Source organism: Miniopterus natalensis, chromosome 10 (genome assembly GCF_054644295.1).
Source record: "Miniopterus natalensis isolate mMinNat1 chromosome 10, mMinNat1.hap1, whole genome shotgun sequence".
In the NCBI taxonomy this organism is placed as follows: Eukaryota; Metazoa; Chordata; class Mammalia; order Chiroptera; family Miniopteridae; genus Miniopterus; species Miniopterus natalensis.
Genome location: NC_142090.1, coordinates 74,663,662 through 74,679,192, shown reverse-complemented (window position 1 = coordinate 74,679,192; position 15,531 = coordinate 74,663,662). Strand labels below are relative to the sequence as shown.

The following is a 15,531-nucleotide window of genomic DNA, read 5'->3' as shown; positions in this document are numbered from 1 at the left end:
TGGTTTCTGAGTTATTTCGAGTTAGCTCTACGGAAAGGACTGAGAGAAACTCTAGGATCCCTAAAATGCTGCAAACACAGACACACGCCCCCGCCTGCCTCTTCTATATACACCCCCCACGCCCCTTCCTCCACTGCCACTTACCTTCTACATCCTAATTCCTACACGTATCTTTGTTTAATTGGGGCAACACAACGCTGATGAGTAAGATGACACAGGCTTCAAGTGGACAGCTCTGTGATACAGCGCCTGTCTACTGCCTCGTGTATGCATCGCCCAAAGTCTAGTCTCCGGTCACCATATATCTGACTCCCTTTACCGTCTTCATCTGCCCAAACCTGTATCTTTTTTTTAAATCCTCCCTTGATGATATTTTTTCTATTGCTTTTCAGAGAGAGTGGAAGGGGGAGGGGGAGAGAGAGAGAGGGAGGGAAAGAGAGAGGAACATCGATGTGAGAGACAGGTTGAGTGGTGCCTCCTGCACATGCCCCGACCTGGGCTGGGAATCGAGCCCTTGGCCAGAATCTAACCCGGGACCGTTTATTCCGAGGGCTGACGCTCTAACCACTGAACCGAACCAGCTAGGGCTCCACCTGTATCTTTTTAATGTAGATGCTCTGTCCGTTCCTGAGAGAGGTAGCATGGTGTCTAAAAGAAAAAAATGAAGCTCTGTTCCCAACCCAGCTACCATCTGAGGGCAGAGCTTCTCCAAGTCTGTTTCCTCAGCTCAAAATGACAAAGGGAGAGGAAGGGGCATTAAACTACATTGTGATCTCAAGCGCCCTATACGAGTCTCATGTGAAAATGTTAAGAATTATGTGTGGCCAACACTCAGAATGAGGTAAATCCATAGCCAGATCCACACGCAACTGCTGGCATTGAATTTCCTCAGATGTCAGATTCGGCAACTCAAACCGCTTCATCACAGCGCTCCTACGTCTCCAGTTACTCCTCCTGGCAGGGATAGTCAAGTCCACAGAGACCGAGCTTCTGTCATTTGCTGCAGAAGCAGAATTCCTCTCCCCATGCCTGTGTGCAGGCCTGGGAAGCGGCCTCATGTCCGGGGAGCACACCTGGGCGCCACGCTCACCTGTCTCAGCTGTCGAGAGGGTGACTCCCCCTGGTTTCACTCCCAGAGGTGCTGACAGATGGGAAAGACCAGGCACAAGTGTAAGTGTGACCCAGACGCCAGCTGTGAGCACTGGGGGAGAAAAGAGGGATTCCCCATGTGAGGGAGGGAAAGGGAAAGGGAAAGGGAAAGGGAAAGGGAAAGGGAAAGGGAAAGCGAAAGCGAAAGCGAAAGCGAAAGGAAAAACAAAGCAATCTCAGATGTTTCCCCACCCACCACCGGGAACCAAGGGGACCCTGAGCCCAGGCCACTGGTCACAGGGAGGCCTCTGTCCTGGTAAACCAAAGGCCAACACTTAAAATCACAACTTGGCCCTGTCATGGACATGACCACATACCTATAAGCTATCATCACATATGCTTTTGATTCTTGTCTGTTATCTGTCTCCACAAGAGCTGGCACAGTGGCTGTTTCCATCACTAATTTTGACTGGTTGCTTGACACAGTACCAGCCACGATGTAGGTACTCAGTGAATGGTAATGGATGGATGGTGGATGGATGAATAAATGAATGAATGAATGCTAGCATATTCGCAATGCTCGCTGAGGTGGGCAAAGGATTGTGGTCTCTGTTTCTGAGATAAGAAGAGGCATTTCGTGGAAATGATGACTTGCCCAAGAACAAGCAGCCCAGGGCATTTCCTCTAGGGCCATAATAAATCCCTGTGTTATCACCCACCTGTCCTTTTGCATAGTTTCCCTTACTATATAATGTGGCATAACAGAGGCCCTGAAAGACGACACTCTATCACCTAAGTTTTTAGGGGGTAAAAGCAGAGGTAAGAGGAGGGCAGAAGGACACGAAGAGCCAGGAGCCTAAAGCTCTTGAGGAAGAAGTCCTGGCTGAGGGTCCCCAGTTTCAGGGGTGGATCCCTGAGAGGCCTGGGGCCTCCCAGAGCAAGCAAGAGGAATCTGGCCACTGTGAGGGCAGAGGGGTTTCCAAAGGCGGAGGAAAACGCACAGGGAAGAGGCTGGAAAATCCAGATTCCTGTTTCTGCTTAAGTGTCCCTACCTCAGGATGTTTCTCTCCAAGAGCCCTGGAGACTCTCGTGGCTCATTTGCTCAGAACCAGCTCTACACCTGAGAGGCTGCAAATCACAAATGGCCACGGCCAGGAGGAAGCTGGCTTCTGAGAAAACAAGGATAGGCCCAGGTTCCCCCTCCATCCCCCAGGCCCAGCCATCGGCCTGTGGGGACCTGCCAGATCACACAGCTGAGGTTTCTGCCCCTCATTCTATGGGGACACAGAAGAGGCAGAAAACCTGCTTTGAAGAAAACTATGCGTGTCCACGCACAAGAGCCAGGGATAGATACCAGAGTTCTCTCTCCGGGGACACCAAGCCCTGGTGACTTAGTGCCCATCAGGTTCTAGGTAGTGGCCCCTGAACCCACGTGCAGGGTGGCACAGAGAGCACAGAGGAGAGTGGGGAGTGATCTCCTTGGTTAGAGGTGAAGGTGAGGAGACAGAGAAGACAAGGTGAGTGGGCAGAAGATTCTGGAGTCAGGCTCAGAAGCTAACCCTGCCACCCCACTTAAAGAAACCTGATCAGCGTCCTGACTCTCCTGTCATCTTACCTGCGAACCCTCCAGGGCACCGAGTGGACGCGCTTCAGTGCAGCTCCCAAGGCCACATCTTCTGTCTCCAGGCTCCTAAACAGGGTTCTTTCCTGCTCCCTCCCCTCCAGTGTCCCACCCACGTCAGGTGAGAGCCTTCCTCTTCCTGTCCCAGCAGTGGCCCTGCTGTCCCCATGCTCCACCTCTCTCTGCGTGCCTCTGCCTTACCCATCCATTATAGCAAAATATCAACAGCAAACACGTCCACAGCCCTCAGCAGTCAGCAGCAGAGCCCTCACAGCACGACTGAGACGGCTGCCTTCTCCCCCAGCCTCCCCTGACCCCCTGTGGACAGCTCCTTACAAATCTCCATGTCACTTCCCATAGTGGCATGGCGTGATGACCGGCTAGATTCTTGTGGTCTGTCCCCTCCTGGATTAGAACGCTCAGGAGAACAAGGCTTCAGGGTTATTTCTATATCATTTTTGTATCAGTTTCCTGTGGCTGCTGTAACAACTTGCCATCAACTTAGTGGCTTAAAACAACACAAATTCATTATCTTATAGTTCTGTAGGTCAGAAATCCAACACAGATACCTCTAGGCTAAAACCAAGGCACCTGCAGGGCTGCGTTCCTTCCGCGGACGCCAGGGGAGAAATGTTTCCTTGCCTTTTCCAGCTCCCAGACGCCGCCTGCATTCCTTGGCTCATGGAATGAGCCAATCTCTTTGTCCATCTGGAAAGCCAGCCACGTATCATCTCTTCATCTCTCTGACCCTTCTTCTGCAGTCACATCTCCCTCTGACCACAGCCAGGGAAGGTTCTCTGCTTTTAAGGACCCATGTGATTTGAGTGGGCCCAGCTGGACAACCCAGCATAATCTCCCCAGCTCAAGACCCTTAACTTAACCATATCTGCAAAGCCCCTTTTGCCGTGAAGAAAACATGTCCACCGGTTCTGGGGATTAGGATGCCGACACCTTTGGGGGCCATTATTCCACCTACCACACAGTCTTTGTATATAAGCCTCGAACACAGCGGTCACCTGGCAAGTATGGAACTGAATCCCCATCACAGTTCAGCTGCACCAGCCCCTGAATGCTTGATTATATGGTCCTTCCACTGGCCTCTGACGGTCATGTACATTAATCTTGTGTCCCTAAGCTGACCAAGAACTCTTTGAAGGAGACTGTCTCCCCTCTTAGTAGCCCCAGATTGTGACAGTGTGGTGGACTATGCACTATCCAATAATAAAGATGTCTAATAATCTGGGGAATCAAACAAAATTTATTTTGTATTTTACTTTTATTAATTTTTAAAATGTAACACCTATTTCAAAATAAAATAATACAAAAGGGTATAAAGTGAAAACTGCCTCTTTCCCCTACCTCCCAGTCATTTTTCACCCTTCCAGAGATATTCTATGCATATGCAACCATATGTCATACTTATTTGCCTCCCTCCTTTTCTGTAAAACAGGAGCACCCCATACAGTCCCTCCTGTGCCTCACTCTGCACAATGGAGACTCCCCAGCAGTTATCCGCTGTGTTCTTGTTATTTTTGTGGCTACGTACTATCCCATGGTGCAGACACGGCAGAATTCATTCCACCGGCCCCCACGGATAACTCTTTTGCTATGATAAACAGTGCTCAGTAGATACCTATGAATTTATCTGAAGGATAAACTTCTATAATTGGTATTTCTGAGTCAAGCGAGACCGTGTGAATTATTAACTCTGACGGACACTGGCAAGGTGCTGCCTGCAGAGAACTGACACACATTCAGCAAGCACGCGTGAGCTCTGTCTGTCCTTCCTCACATGGGTGGTTTGCAAATTTTTCTATCTTTGCCAATCTCAGATAAGTGAAATGTGTATATTTCAGTGTAATTTAGTTGATATTTTAAAAATGTGTGAAATCAAGCATTTTCCATGTTTCCTGAATTTATTTTACATGGACTGTTTGTTCATATCCTGTGACCATTTTCCTATAGAGTTATGTTCTTTTTCTTACTGATTTATCATTCTTTACGCATCAGGGAAATTAATCCTTAATACTTAATGTGAAGTGCAAATATATTTTCCCAGTTTATAATCTGTCTTTTGTTTTTCTATTGGGGCTTCTGCTCTGCTGTTTTCAGGTAATGAACTTGATCGACCTTTTCCCTGTGGCTTCTAGGTTTTGCACCGTACTTAGAGCTCCCCTTCCTACTGCAAAGCTACAAAAATATTCTCCTTTGGGATATTCTAGAGACTAGTCATCTATGAGCAATGAGAAGTTCTCTTGTGTGGTCGTGGATTACATCCTGGCCAGAGTATCCACATTGGCCCCAATGTACGCAAACGAAATTTCATTTTTTAGGTAGCTTTTATCTTGTGGTACTCGGCAGTTTATAAAGCACTGTTTCCTGACAGTCAGTGGGGCAGGGAGTGTAGGGCTTCTCTGCTTGGTTTTACAGAACAGGACACCAATACCCAGAGAGGTGAAAAGACCACCGAAAGCCACACGGTGTGGTCCAGACTCAAACCAAGGACTCCCGATTGCCAGAAGTTTTCCTCCTCCCCCCACAACCCCTCTCTTAACGAAACGATGATATCCACATGCATTAAAATCTTAAAGGCTGTCTCCAAAGCCATTTCCAAATAACTTCAAAAGAATGTGAATAATAACTTTTCTATTTAAAATAAACAGTAATTACTTAAGTGGGCCACAAGTGGTCCAATTAACCAGTGACTCATCCTCAATGCCATGCCAATGTTCTCAGCACTTGACAGAAGTCCATGTTCCTATGCTGTGCCCATATCACCCTGCAAAATGTGATTGAAAAGAGATGGGTAAAGCATAGCAAGGGAATACAGTCAATAACATTGTAATAACTATGCACAGTGCCAGGTGGGTCCTTGAAATATTGGGGGGACCACTTTGTAAAGTAGATGATTGTCTAACCACTATGCTGTACATCTGAAACTAATACAAAATAATATTGAATGTCAACTATGATTGAAAAATAAAGAAAGAAAAGAGATGTAACGTTCCCAGATCTCAAGGTTTCTGAGTGGATGGATGTGAAGAACAGAGCTTCTCAGTGTGGGGAGGGGGAGAAGGTGAGGTATATCCAAATTGGGAGGGCTCTTTTCAAACTATCACACATACTCCAGCCTTCACCACCAGCCGCCCCCAAAAGTCCCACTCCAGGAGCACATCGCATGCCCCCCCAAGTGTACTGATGATAGGAAATTGTTTGAAACCCTTTGTACCAGGGTCTGTATTTGCACAACCCCTACAAACCACACTCCTCTGCTCTCCAACCAACCCTTTGTCTCAACTCTTCTGCACACACAGTGTCCAGCGGCCCTAAGGAGGTGAGTGCTGAAACTCCCACCACAGACCTCTGGTGCCTCTTGTTCCCTCTGACACTCCTCCCACTGCCCCCACCCCACCCCACCCACCAAGGCGGCTCCTTCCCATCCTGCAGGTCTTGGCTTAAATGCCACCTCCTCAGAGGGGCCTTCCCTGACCACTCACTAAAGCAAACTCCCCCAGTAAGGTTTTATCTACCCTTTTATTTCCTCAGAATTGATCACAGTTTTTATTATTTTATTTGTTAATCTATTTTCTTGTCTATTGTCTGTCTTCTCAAAAGTCCCATGAGGGCAGGGACTTTGTCTAAATCATTCATACTTTATAACCCTGGCACTTAGCAGAGTGCCTGGCACGTAGCAGGTGCTCAATAAATACTGGGTCCAGTAGATTTGATTGAATTAGTCCCAGCTGATTTTCTCCATTTCTGCATCTCCATCATTTCTAAGCAGCCCAACGACCACGTGTCTCCCCTGCCAGGCCACCTCCTCCCACCCATGGTTAACCACGTGCCTGGGGGGAAAAAGAAAGCTTTTAGCCAGTAAGAACCCAGAGTGGACTGTTGTGAAGGCCACATGTCTTCCTCTATTGTTCTCTATCTCCTCCTGACCTAATCCACTGCATTGTGGAAGATGAGATTGGGGGAGAGGTAGTGTTAAAGTTACGCCATTAATAATCAAAAAAAGCAATCAAACTAAAAATGACTCACTGTTAACTACGTGCCAGACACTGTGCGAAGCTTGTGATATGAATTATCTCCTCTAACCCTCAAGAGAACCCCCCAAGCCACGTCTTAGTACCCCAATTTTACAAATACGGAAACAGTGCCCAAGGTCATGCAGCCAGTAAGTGAAGGAGCCAGGATCCAAACCCAGGTAGCTGAACTCAGGAAAGCCCTCCCTCTTAACAACCACACAGTACCCCCAACATCAAACACAGCATCCAAGCTACCTGCTTAGAAATAAATGCTTAAGGTAGCAATTAGAGGATACCAACCAATAAGTTCAGTTACTAATGTCTCAAATGCCTTAGGGATGTGAGGTGGGAGCAGAGTTCTGCCTGTATATGAACCTGAGAACCAACAGCCAAAGATCTGGAAATGACTGTCTCATCCTCGGAAAGGAGGTAATACTGGAAAAAGTGTAGTAAAGGCCTCTTCAGGGTCTTTAGCTATAAAGAGTAACTAAGCCCTAGCTGGTCTGGCTCAGTGGTTAGAGTGTCGGCCTGTGGAATAAAGGGTCCTGGGTTCAATTCCTGCCAAGGGCATGTACCTCGGTTGCAGGCTCGATCCCGGGCCCTGGTCAGGGCACATGCAGGAGGCAACCCATCCATGCCTCTCTCGCACATCGATGTTTCTCTCTCTCTCTCTCCCTCTCTCTTTTTCTTTCCCTTCCTCTCTGGGGTGAGTATTAAGAAAAAGAAAAGGGTACAGGTATGCAAATTAGAGACAAAAGTCAGCATTAAATGTTCCTCTTTGAAACTAAGTAATAAATTTTGTTTCGGAAAGGAAGAACATTGCGACACACTAGAAATAACCTTCCACAAAGTCCCAGCCTCAGTCGGTCGCAAAGAGCTGCCACTGGGGAGGTTAATTTCAGTGACTTGTTCAAACAGCAACACCGGGAATTGTAACCCACTTGTCAAGTTCAAATGTGCCCAGAGTGACATCAGTCCAGATTTGGAGAACTGGCAAGTAATACGAGGAGCAAGCAAGGAGGGAGAGCTGTGTTTTGAGGAAGATCTGCAGTTTTTCGAAAGAGTAGGAGGGGCACAGTGCATGGGCCAGGCAGCAGAGCTGTCGCAGGCCACGCGGCCCGTGAATTCTTATTCTGCCCTTCGCCAAGGGAAATCATTTAACTGCTCTGAGCCTCAGTTTCCCCACTGGTTAAAAGGGGGTAACTGCCTACTTCATGGATCTGCTGTAAAGGTCAAATGAGCAAATGTGGAGGCATGCGCCTGGAGCTCACGGTTAGCTGCTATCACTATCCATTATTGGTCCTAGACTTTTCCAAGACCCCAGAGGGGAAAACTGCTGAGGGCTCTTCCTCAGGATCACCCAGCACTTACTCCTTTAAAAAAAAATTCCTCTTCAAGTATCTGTTTTGTCAGATGGGACTGTAAGATTTACAAGGGCAGAATATTTTGAATCTTGACACTCTGAAACCCAGCCCACACACAGAAAACACACACTTTGGCCTTTCCCCTGCAGCAAATCGTTTACCCTTGGATGTCCATGGCCTGGCCTTGACCCAAGAAGGCTAAGATAAGACGTGAAGAAAGTCCCTTTAAAAGTGGGTAAAATGCCAAAGTTATTCCTTCAGCTATTTGCCTGAAGTACTGCCTGTAACCCAAGGGCATTTGACACATGTTATCTGCAGGCTCAGTTTGGCAAAGTTCTCAAAACAGAGGTGGCAGTTTTCCAATGCTTCCCAACCATCAAGAGAATGAGCTGACTAGGAAGATCCAGCATCCGGTCTGCGCCGCCTTGTAAATCATTAAACTGATTTCCTGAACTTTCATGTGCGTTTGGGCAGAAGAGGCCCAGATCTTGGGGTCTGAGCATCCAGAGATAGTTGATAAAATGGCCCTGGCCTCCTGCTCTGAGACACCAGAACCCTGAGCTATGGTAACACCGCCCCCCAGCCCAGGCAGTGACCTGGGGTACTGCAGACACCGTCGCCTTCTCCCAGCCCTTCCAAATGCCCCTCTGCCATAAGAACAGCTGCTACGTCAGTCAGACGGGGGGTAACCACCATGCAAACTCTTTTTGTGCGTTTGTCTTTATAATTTCTAAGGAGCCCAAGTTCCCTACATACAAAGCCCCTTTTTCTGCTCTGCACTTTGAACCCTTTGGGTTTGTAAGTTTGAGAGAGGAACTGGGAATCTCCACAGCCGTGGAGGGAAAAGGACCTGGAGCTCATGGGAAAGCAAGGAGGGAGGGAGGGGCAGGGCTGAGAGGCAGAGAGAGGGACCCAGGCCCATGAGATGGTAGAAGGTCATCTATGTCATTTTTAGCACAGGCATACTTAAGTATTGCCTTTTTTTTTTTAGTACTACATACCCATTATTCTTAAAAATAAGAGGTTTATTATTTTGGTACTTTTTCCTGTAAGTTTAAATTTATTTCAAATTTTAAAAGTTTAAAAAAATAGGCATTTATCGATGAAATCCTGCACACTACCATCCCCTTTCTAATCCCACTCTCCAAAAGGCAACGACTATCTGCAACTTGGACCATATCCTTCCTGACCTTATTTTTTTCAAAAAATGAGATCATACTATACCTACTATTCTGCACGTTGCTTTCATTACTTAAGTATATAATGGACATTCTCCCTATCAGCTCGTTTAGAGCAATGTCCCCCTTTATTCAAGCAGGCAAGTGTTTCTAAGGGATAAAGTCCTAGAAATGGACCTGATGTGTCAGAAAGAAGGCAAATTCTTCAGTGTTCTAAACACTGCCAAAGTGCCTTTCCAAAAGATTGTGCCAGTTTACACTCCCGCAAAAGTATATGGTGACAATCTATTTTCCCATACCCTCACCAACACTGATGTTATCAACCTAAGCAAAAATGGTTTGTTGTTTTTAACCCACACTTATCTGATTATTAATCAGCTTGCACATTTTGATCTTCATATGTAAATAACCTAGGAACAGTCTTGGCTTGTATGTTTATTGGATTATTTTTTTGTATTGATTCCTAAGATTCTATTATACCTATTGCAACTGTTTGCTTTACTGCTTTGTCACCTGCCTCTTAACTTTATGGCATCTTTTTCCTTAGTGAAGTATAATGTTTCCTGAAGTTAGATCACTATTTTCCTTTATTTCTGAGTGTGGTGAGGCCTTTCCTCCTCTAGTTATTTTGTTAAACCTCTTAGATATATGTGTGTGTGTATATATATATTTTAATCCTCACCTGAGGTTTTCCATTGCTTTTCAGAGAGAGTGGAAGAGAGAGAGAGAAACATCAGTGTGAGAGAGACACATCGATTGCTTGCTTCCTGCTCGCCCACTGTCCAGGGACGGGGATTGAGCCTGCAACTGAGATACGTGCCCTTGGCCAAAATTGAACCCAGGACCCTTCAGTCTGCGGCCCGATGCTCTAACCACTGAGCCAAACAGGCTAGGGAAATATGTATATATATTTTAAGATGTATAATTTTAGTTTTGACATTTAATCCTTAATCTAAATGGGATATACTTGTGTGAATGGTGTGCGGCATGTATCTCATTTTTTCCTTAGTAGACAGCCAACTGTCCCCACAGACTTTTCCCCAGTCAATGTCATCGTGCACTCAATTCCTATCTTTACAATAGAACCATTTCTGGACTTCCTATTCCTAGTCCCACATGACATATTTTGATGTCTGGCTGAACAATACATTACAAAATGTATTGCCTAAAGAAAACAAAAAAACAAAAATGTATTGCCTATTAATACAGATCTATTTTTCCAGGCAAATTTTATCAGTTTGTAAAACTTAAATGAAGTTCAAGGGCGAGCCTAACCTAATATAGAAAGGCCTCACTGCCTGTTAGTCCTATTTTGTCATTAGAGCATCAACCTTTGGCCTGGAGGTGGCTTTACTTCCCAGTGACTCGCATACAGGAAATTTCAGACTTCACGGAATGTTGTTTCAATTTACAAATCTCTCACCAAGAACTTCCCAACCCTACAATTCCACCAAGAGGCCTGAATGGCCTCCTCATGTTCTGAATCTTTCTACCTTCTCCTCCAAACAATTTTAAACTCTTGGCTCATCTTTCAGGGTTGTAGAACCCGGTCCTAAATCGTAGCAAAATGATTCAGCAAATAAGACGTCGTGCCAAAGGCTGTACTTTAATAGGCACTTCCCCTGTGCTGGTGGCTGTGACAGCCCAGCGGGAGGGCCGGGAGTCTGCTGGCATTTCATAATTGATTCCCCTGGCACCACTTATTCCAAAGGGAAATATTGGGGTGTGATGGAAAGAATATGAGACCGGAAACCTGAGTTTTAGTCCCTGTTCTACTTCTTTTTTAAAAAAATAATTTTTTAAAAATATATCTTTATTGATTTCAGAGAGAGGAAGGAGAGGAAGAGAGAGAAACATCAGTGATGAGTCACTGATGGGCTGCCTCCTGCACGCCCCCTGCTGGGGATCGAGGAGCCCGCAACCCGGGCCTGTGCCCTGACCCGGAATCGAATCCTGATTACCTGGATCCCAGGTCCACATTCAATAGCTGAGCCACGCCCAGCCGGGCCCTGTTCTACTTCTAACTAGCTCTGCAGTTTAGGTTAAGTTTTTCTGCCTCTTCATTAGGCCTCAGTTGCCTCATGTAAAAAATGAAATTAAAAAAATAAATAAAAAGATTAAAATAAAATAAAAATAAGAGAATTTTAAAAAATGAGATTATTAGAAGAGTCATTACTAACCTTTCTTTCCACCATGGGTGACCCTTTAAGAATCTAAAGTAAGCTGTGGGTTCTCTCCCCCAGAATAACGCACTTTCGCACATGGGTACGAAATCATACAATTTCAGGGGGTTCGCAGACTCCCTAAAGCCTATCTGCGTTTCCAAGGTCAAGATCACTGAGCCCTACCCTACTACAAGCTGTTTTTTTGCTTGCTTGTTTTGTTTTGTTTTTTTGAGAGTATGTTTATTAAGGCTGGGGACAGGGAAACAAAGGAAGGGCTTAGGGTAGGAGAAGCAACAGGAGAGCCTAGGCATGTTACAGAAAAGGAATGTTACAGAAAAGGAGAGAGCCAAGGCGGGGCTGCTTTTAGCTCACTGGAAAGTCCGAAAAAGGGGGCCTTGGAGACAGGTTCAGGGGGATAGCTGGGATGAGCTGCCACTGCAAGTCTCACGGGGACCCTTAGAACTTAGGGAGAAAAGGTAAAGATACGGGCCCAGGGAAGAAAGGCATGGGCACGCTCCAGAGAGAGCCCACCCTACCGCAGCTTTTAAAGATAACAGAGTGTGGCAGAAATGTGCACAAAATCACAAAACCTTAAGTGAAACTGAGTCACTTACAGGACTAAAAGCATCTCCTCCGCAGAGACTGGGAGAAAGGACTGGTTATTAGGGAAAAATTAATGAAAGTGCCAATTAAGAGTTGCCCTTGACCGAGGCCTGGCTAAGCCCTTTACCCGCGTTCACAGGGGAGTAGCATTCCAGGACCAGGCTGCCTAGTTCAGATCTTGGCTCCATCATTTACTACTTGTCTGACTTGGGCCCTGTGCCTCAGTTTCTTCATCTGTAAAATAAGGGCAGGAAGGCAAAAAACAGTACTTATCTCAAGGACTGTTATTATACAGGGGGTAGTTGAAACAGGGTCTGGCTACTACAGAAATCTAGGACACACTTGCTGGCTGGCTAAAATTGTGAGCTGAAGAGTTTAGGGAAGTCATAAATACATGATGCCTCAGTTGGTTGTGAGGATTAATGAGGCTACCAGATAAAAGCCCTTTTCACAATGCCTAGCATATCAGAAGTGCCCAGTAAATTTCAGCTATTGTCATTAACAATTCTGGGGGACATGGATTATCATCATTACCTTAATTTATTTCTGAATAAAGGATAAATCAGACTTAGGTTAAGTGCCCTGCTGATAGCACCTCAGCTAGCCAATGTCTGTGCCAAGATTTCACCTCTGATGAGCTGGAAGCCAGAAGCTGGAACCACTACCATGTACAACCTGTTATTTCAACAGGGCTTAGAGAACAAAAAAGGTGATTATTACCTACTGGATTACTAAAAGAAAGAAAGAGGCCAGCGATAACAGTCCAAACTTTGGAGTATGCTCTGTGGAGGTCAACCATGACTTTGGCCAAAAGCCCTTTTTTGCCACTCTTAGAAATAAAAGACTGTTGTCCTCAGTTGGTCAGAGCATCGTCCCAATACGCCAAGGTTGTGGGTTCAATCCCCGGTCAGGGCACATACAAGAAGCAGCCAGTGAGTGCATAAATAAGTGGAACAGCAAATTGATGTTTCCCTCTTTCTCTCTCTCTCTCTCTCAATCCCTTCCTCTCTATATGTAAAAAAATCAATAAATTAAATTAAATAAAAAAGAAATGAAAGACTGCAAAGGCTGGACCTTGCTCTCAAGCAGTTCTAAGCTCTTCACAAGTAGTTGTTAAACCACAGCCCAAACTCAAAAAACAAGCCATTTCCCAAAATAGCTTACCTAACCCAGTGAACCCTTCAAAATGAAAGTAGAAATGTTAAGACTGAGGAACGATATCAAGAGTGCTCCAAAGTCAGGTCCAACTGCTGCTATAGAACACAAAAGTTAATCTTTAATTCGTACACTTTTATTTGGAAAAGAATGAAGATGTTTATTTCTATTTTCCAGGTACAAAGCTCCAGGAAGCCTTCCGATAAGTAAAACAAGAGGAAGTTCACATTGCAGCCCAGTGGGGACAGAAGTGGAGAGTGCCAGTCAAGAGAGCCCTGGTTGTCAGTCCAATAAATTCAATAAAAAAGGGGCGGGGGGAGGAGAGAGCGAGCCCTGGGGAGGAGCATGTCACCTGAATGGGTCTCTACTCTTCCAACACCAAGTTCCTCACCTCCGTGAAACAGTCACCTCGAAAATGAGAATGAAATAGGCGGAAGAAACAGCATGATCCAGCAAAATACAAGTCGGTGCTAATCACGTTACTTCGCATCTTATATTTACTTCTTGATGTATTTTATTTTTGTATCTTTATACAAAACAGCCCCATGCCTTTAAAAAAGGAACAGGCATCACTGGAAGTAAGGACAGAAGTAGCAGAAGCACCTCACCTCACCTCTGTTCTCGGACGGAGGGGTCCCATCTAAGCTTGGTCAACGCATGGAGAAGTCAGCTCTCACTAGTTGCATCCACACCATCCCCTCCGGCCCAGGGGAATAAAGGGAGTTTATACGTCCCACGCCCCCAAAGGCGGGGAGAACCCTGCAGGAGTCAGCAGCCCACAGAACTCTAGGCCTGTTTCTACTCCCATCCCCTCCCAAGGCCTTAATTACCCCATCCCTAAAATGAAAGGTTTGAGTGAGATTACATGAAAGCCTCCTGCTTGCTCTGAATTTCTAATTCCATTATTCTTACAGGTAAACATCTCTTGCCCAAATAAAAGCCCTTTGTTCTGTTAAAAAAGAGAGAGAGAGAGAGAGAGAGAGACAACAGGCCCAAAATGGAGTCACTTATGCTAAGCTCCACATCACCAAACCAAGACAATACCCAATTTAATTAGTGTCAGCCTCCACCAGGAGGAGAATCCTGAATCAATGTGGAATTACCTGGTCAGTACCAGTGAGGTAATCTGCTTGACAGACCCCTGCCTTCCCCTAAGGAAGGTGACCTTCCCACAGCCAACCCACTTTTTGCTGGTGTAACTCCCACCGGCTTCCTCCTGCATATAAGTCTTCCATTTTGTACCACTCCGGGGAGCTCCTTTCTGTCTGCTGGATGGGCTGCCACCCGATGCATGGATCACTGAATAAAGTCAGTAAGATTTTTCAAATGGGCTCAGTTGAATTATTTTTAAGGCTTTCACGCTGGACGTGTTGCTCTAAGTCCCGTGACCACTCCCCCCCAAAACCTGTGCATCATCTTAACCCAAGTGTGATGCATCAGAACCGAAAAGCAGGCTGTTGCTTTCCGGAGGCACCAAACCTGGTGCTCAGGCAACGTGGATTTCTCTCAATCCCATAATCCCACTAAAATAAACCAAACCCTGCTGCCCGTCCCAATTCCTGAAGCCCAAGCTCCCCGCGCACGGGTTACAATAACGCCCACGGAGCCCGGCCTGGTGCAAGGTGCCACAGCTCTCTGCTGCCCAGGGGCGCAGCGCTGCCCCTCCCTCTCCCCTTTTCGGCCCCGACGCCCTGGATCGAGGGGTTCCGTGCCCTCCCGCGGCGAACGACCCCGCACAGCTCAGCTGGGGAGCGGGCAGCTCCGGCCCCAGACCCCGGAGACCCCAACCCCCTCCCAGCCCGCGGCGAGCCGCCCCGGGGCGCCCCGGGAAGGGCCGCACGCCCCCGGGAAGGCGAGGGCGGCCGGCTGGTCCCCCGGCCGTGGCCCCCACCGGGCGGAGTGGGGCGGCCTCCCCGCAGGTCTTCTGTCACTTACGCGGCAGCAGCGGGCGGGCGGGCGGGCGGGCAGCGCAGCGCGGCGCGCGGCGGACTTTGCTGACTCAAAGGCGCGGCGGCGGCGAGCGCCCGGGAGCGCACCCGAGCGCAGCCCCGCGCGCCCCGCGCACGCAGCGGCCCCGCGCCCGCGCTCAGCCCCGCCGCCGGCCCCTGGCTTCCGCCGCCCGGCCGCGGCCGCCGCGCCGCCCCAGCCCGGTGCGGCTCCGCGTCCCCCCCGCCCCCCGCGCCCCCCGCGCCCCCCCTCCGGCCCCCGCGGGAGGCGAGCCAGCCCCGGCCCGCGGGCTGCGGAGAGCGGTGCAGCCGCGGGGGGGCGCCCGCGCGCCGGAGCCCGGGTCCCTGAGATCAGAGCAGGGAGGAAGGACCCCAGCCCGCC

General features: G+C 47.7%; 1 protein-coding gene across 1 annotated transcript in view; it reads right to left on the bottom strand.

The window, feature by feature from the left end:
• The window catches only part of SNX10 (sorting nexin 10), a 55,850-nt gene extending 40,689 nt beyond the window's left edge, over positions 1 to 15,161 (bottom strand). Inside the window, exon 1 of the mRNA XM_087821220.1 lies at positions 15,139 to 15,161. The gene's annotated coding sequence lies outside the window, so the exon portion shown is untranslated. The remainder of the gene's footprint in view (positions 1 to 15,138) is intronic.
• Positions 15,162 to 15,531: the final 370 nt, after the last annotated feature.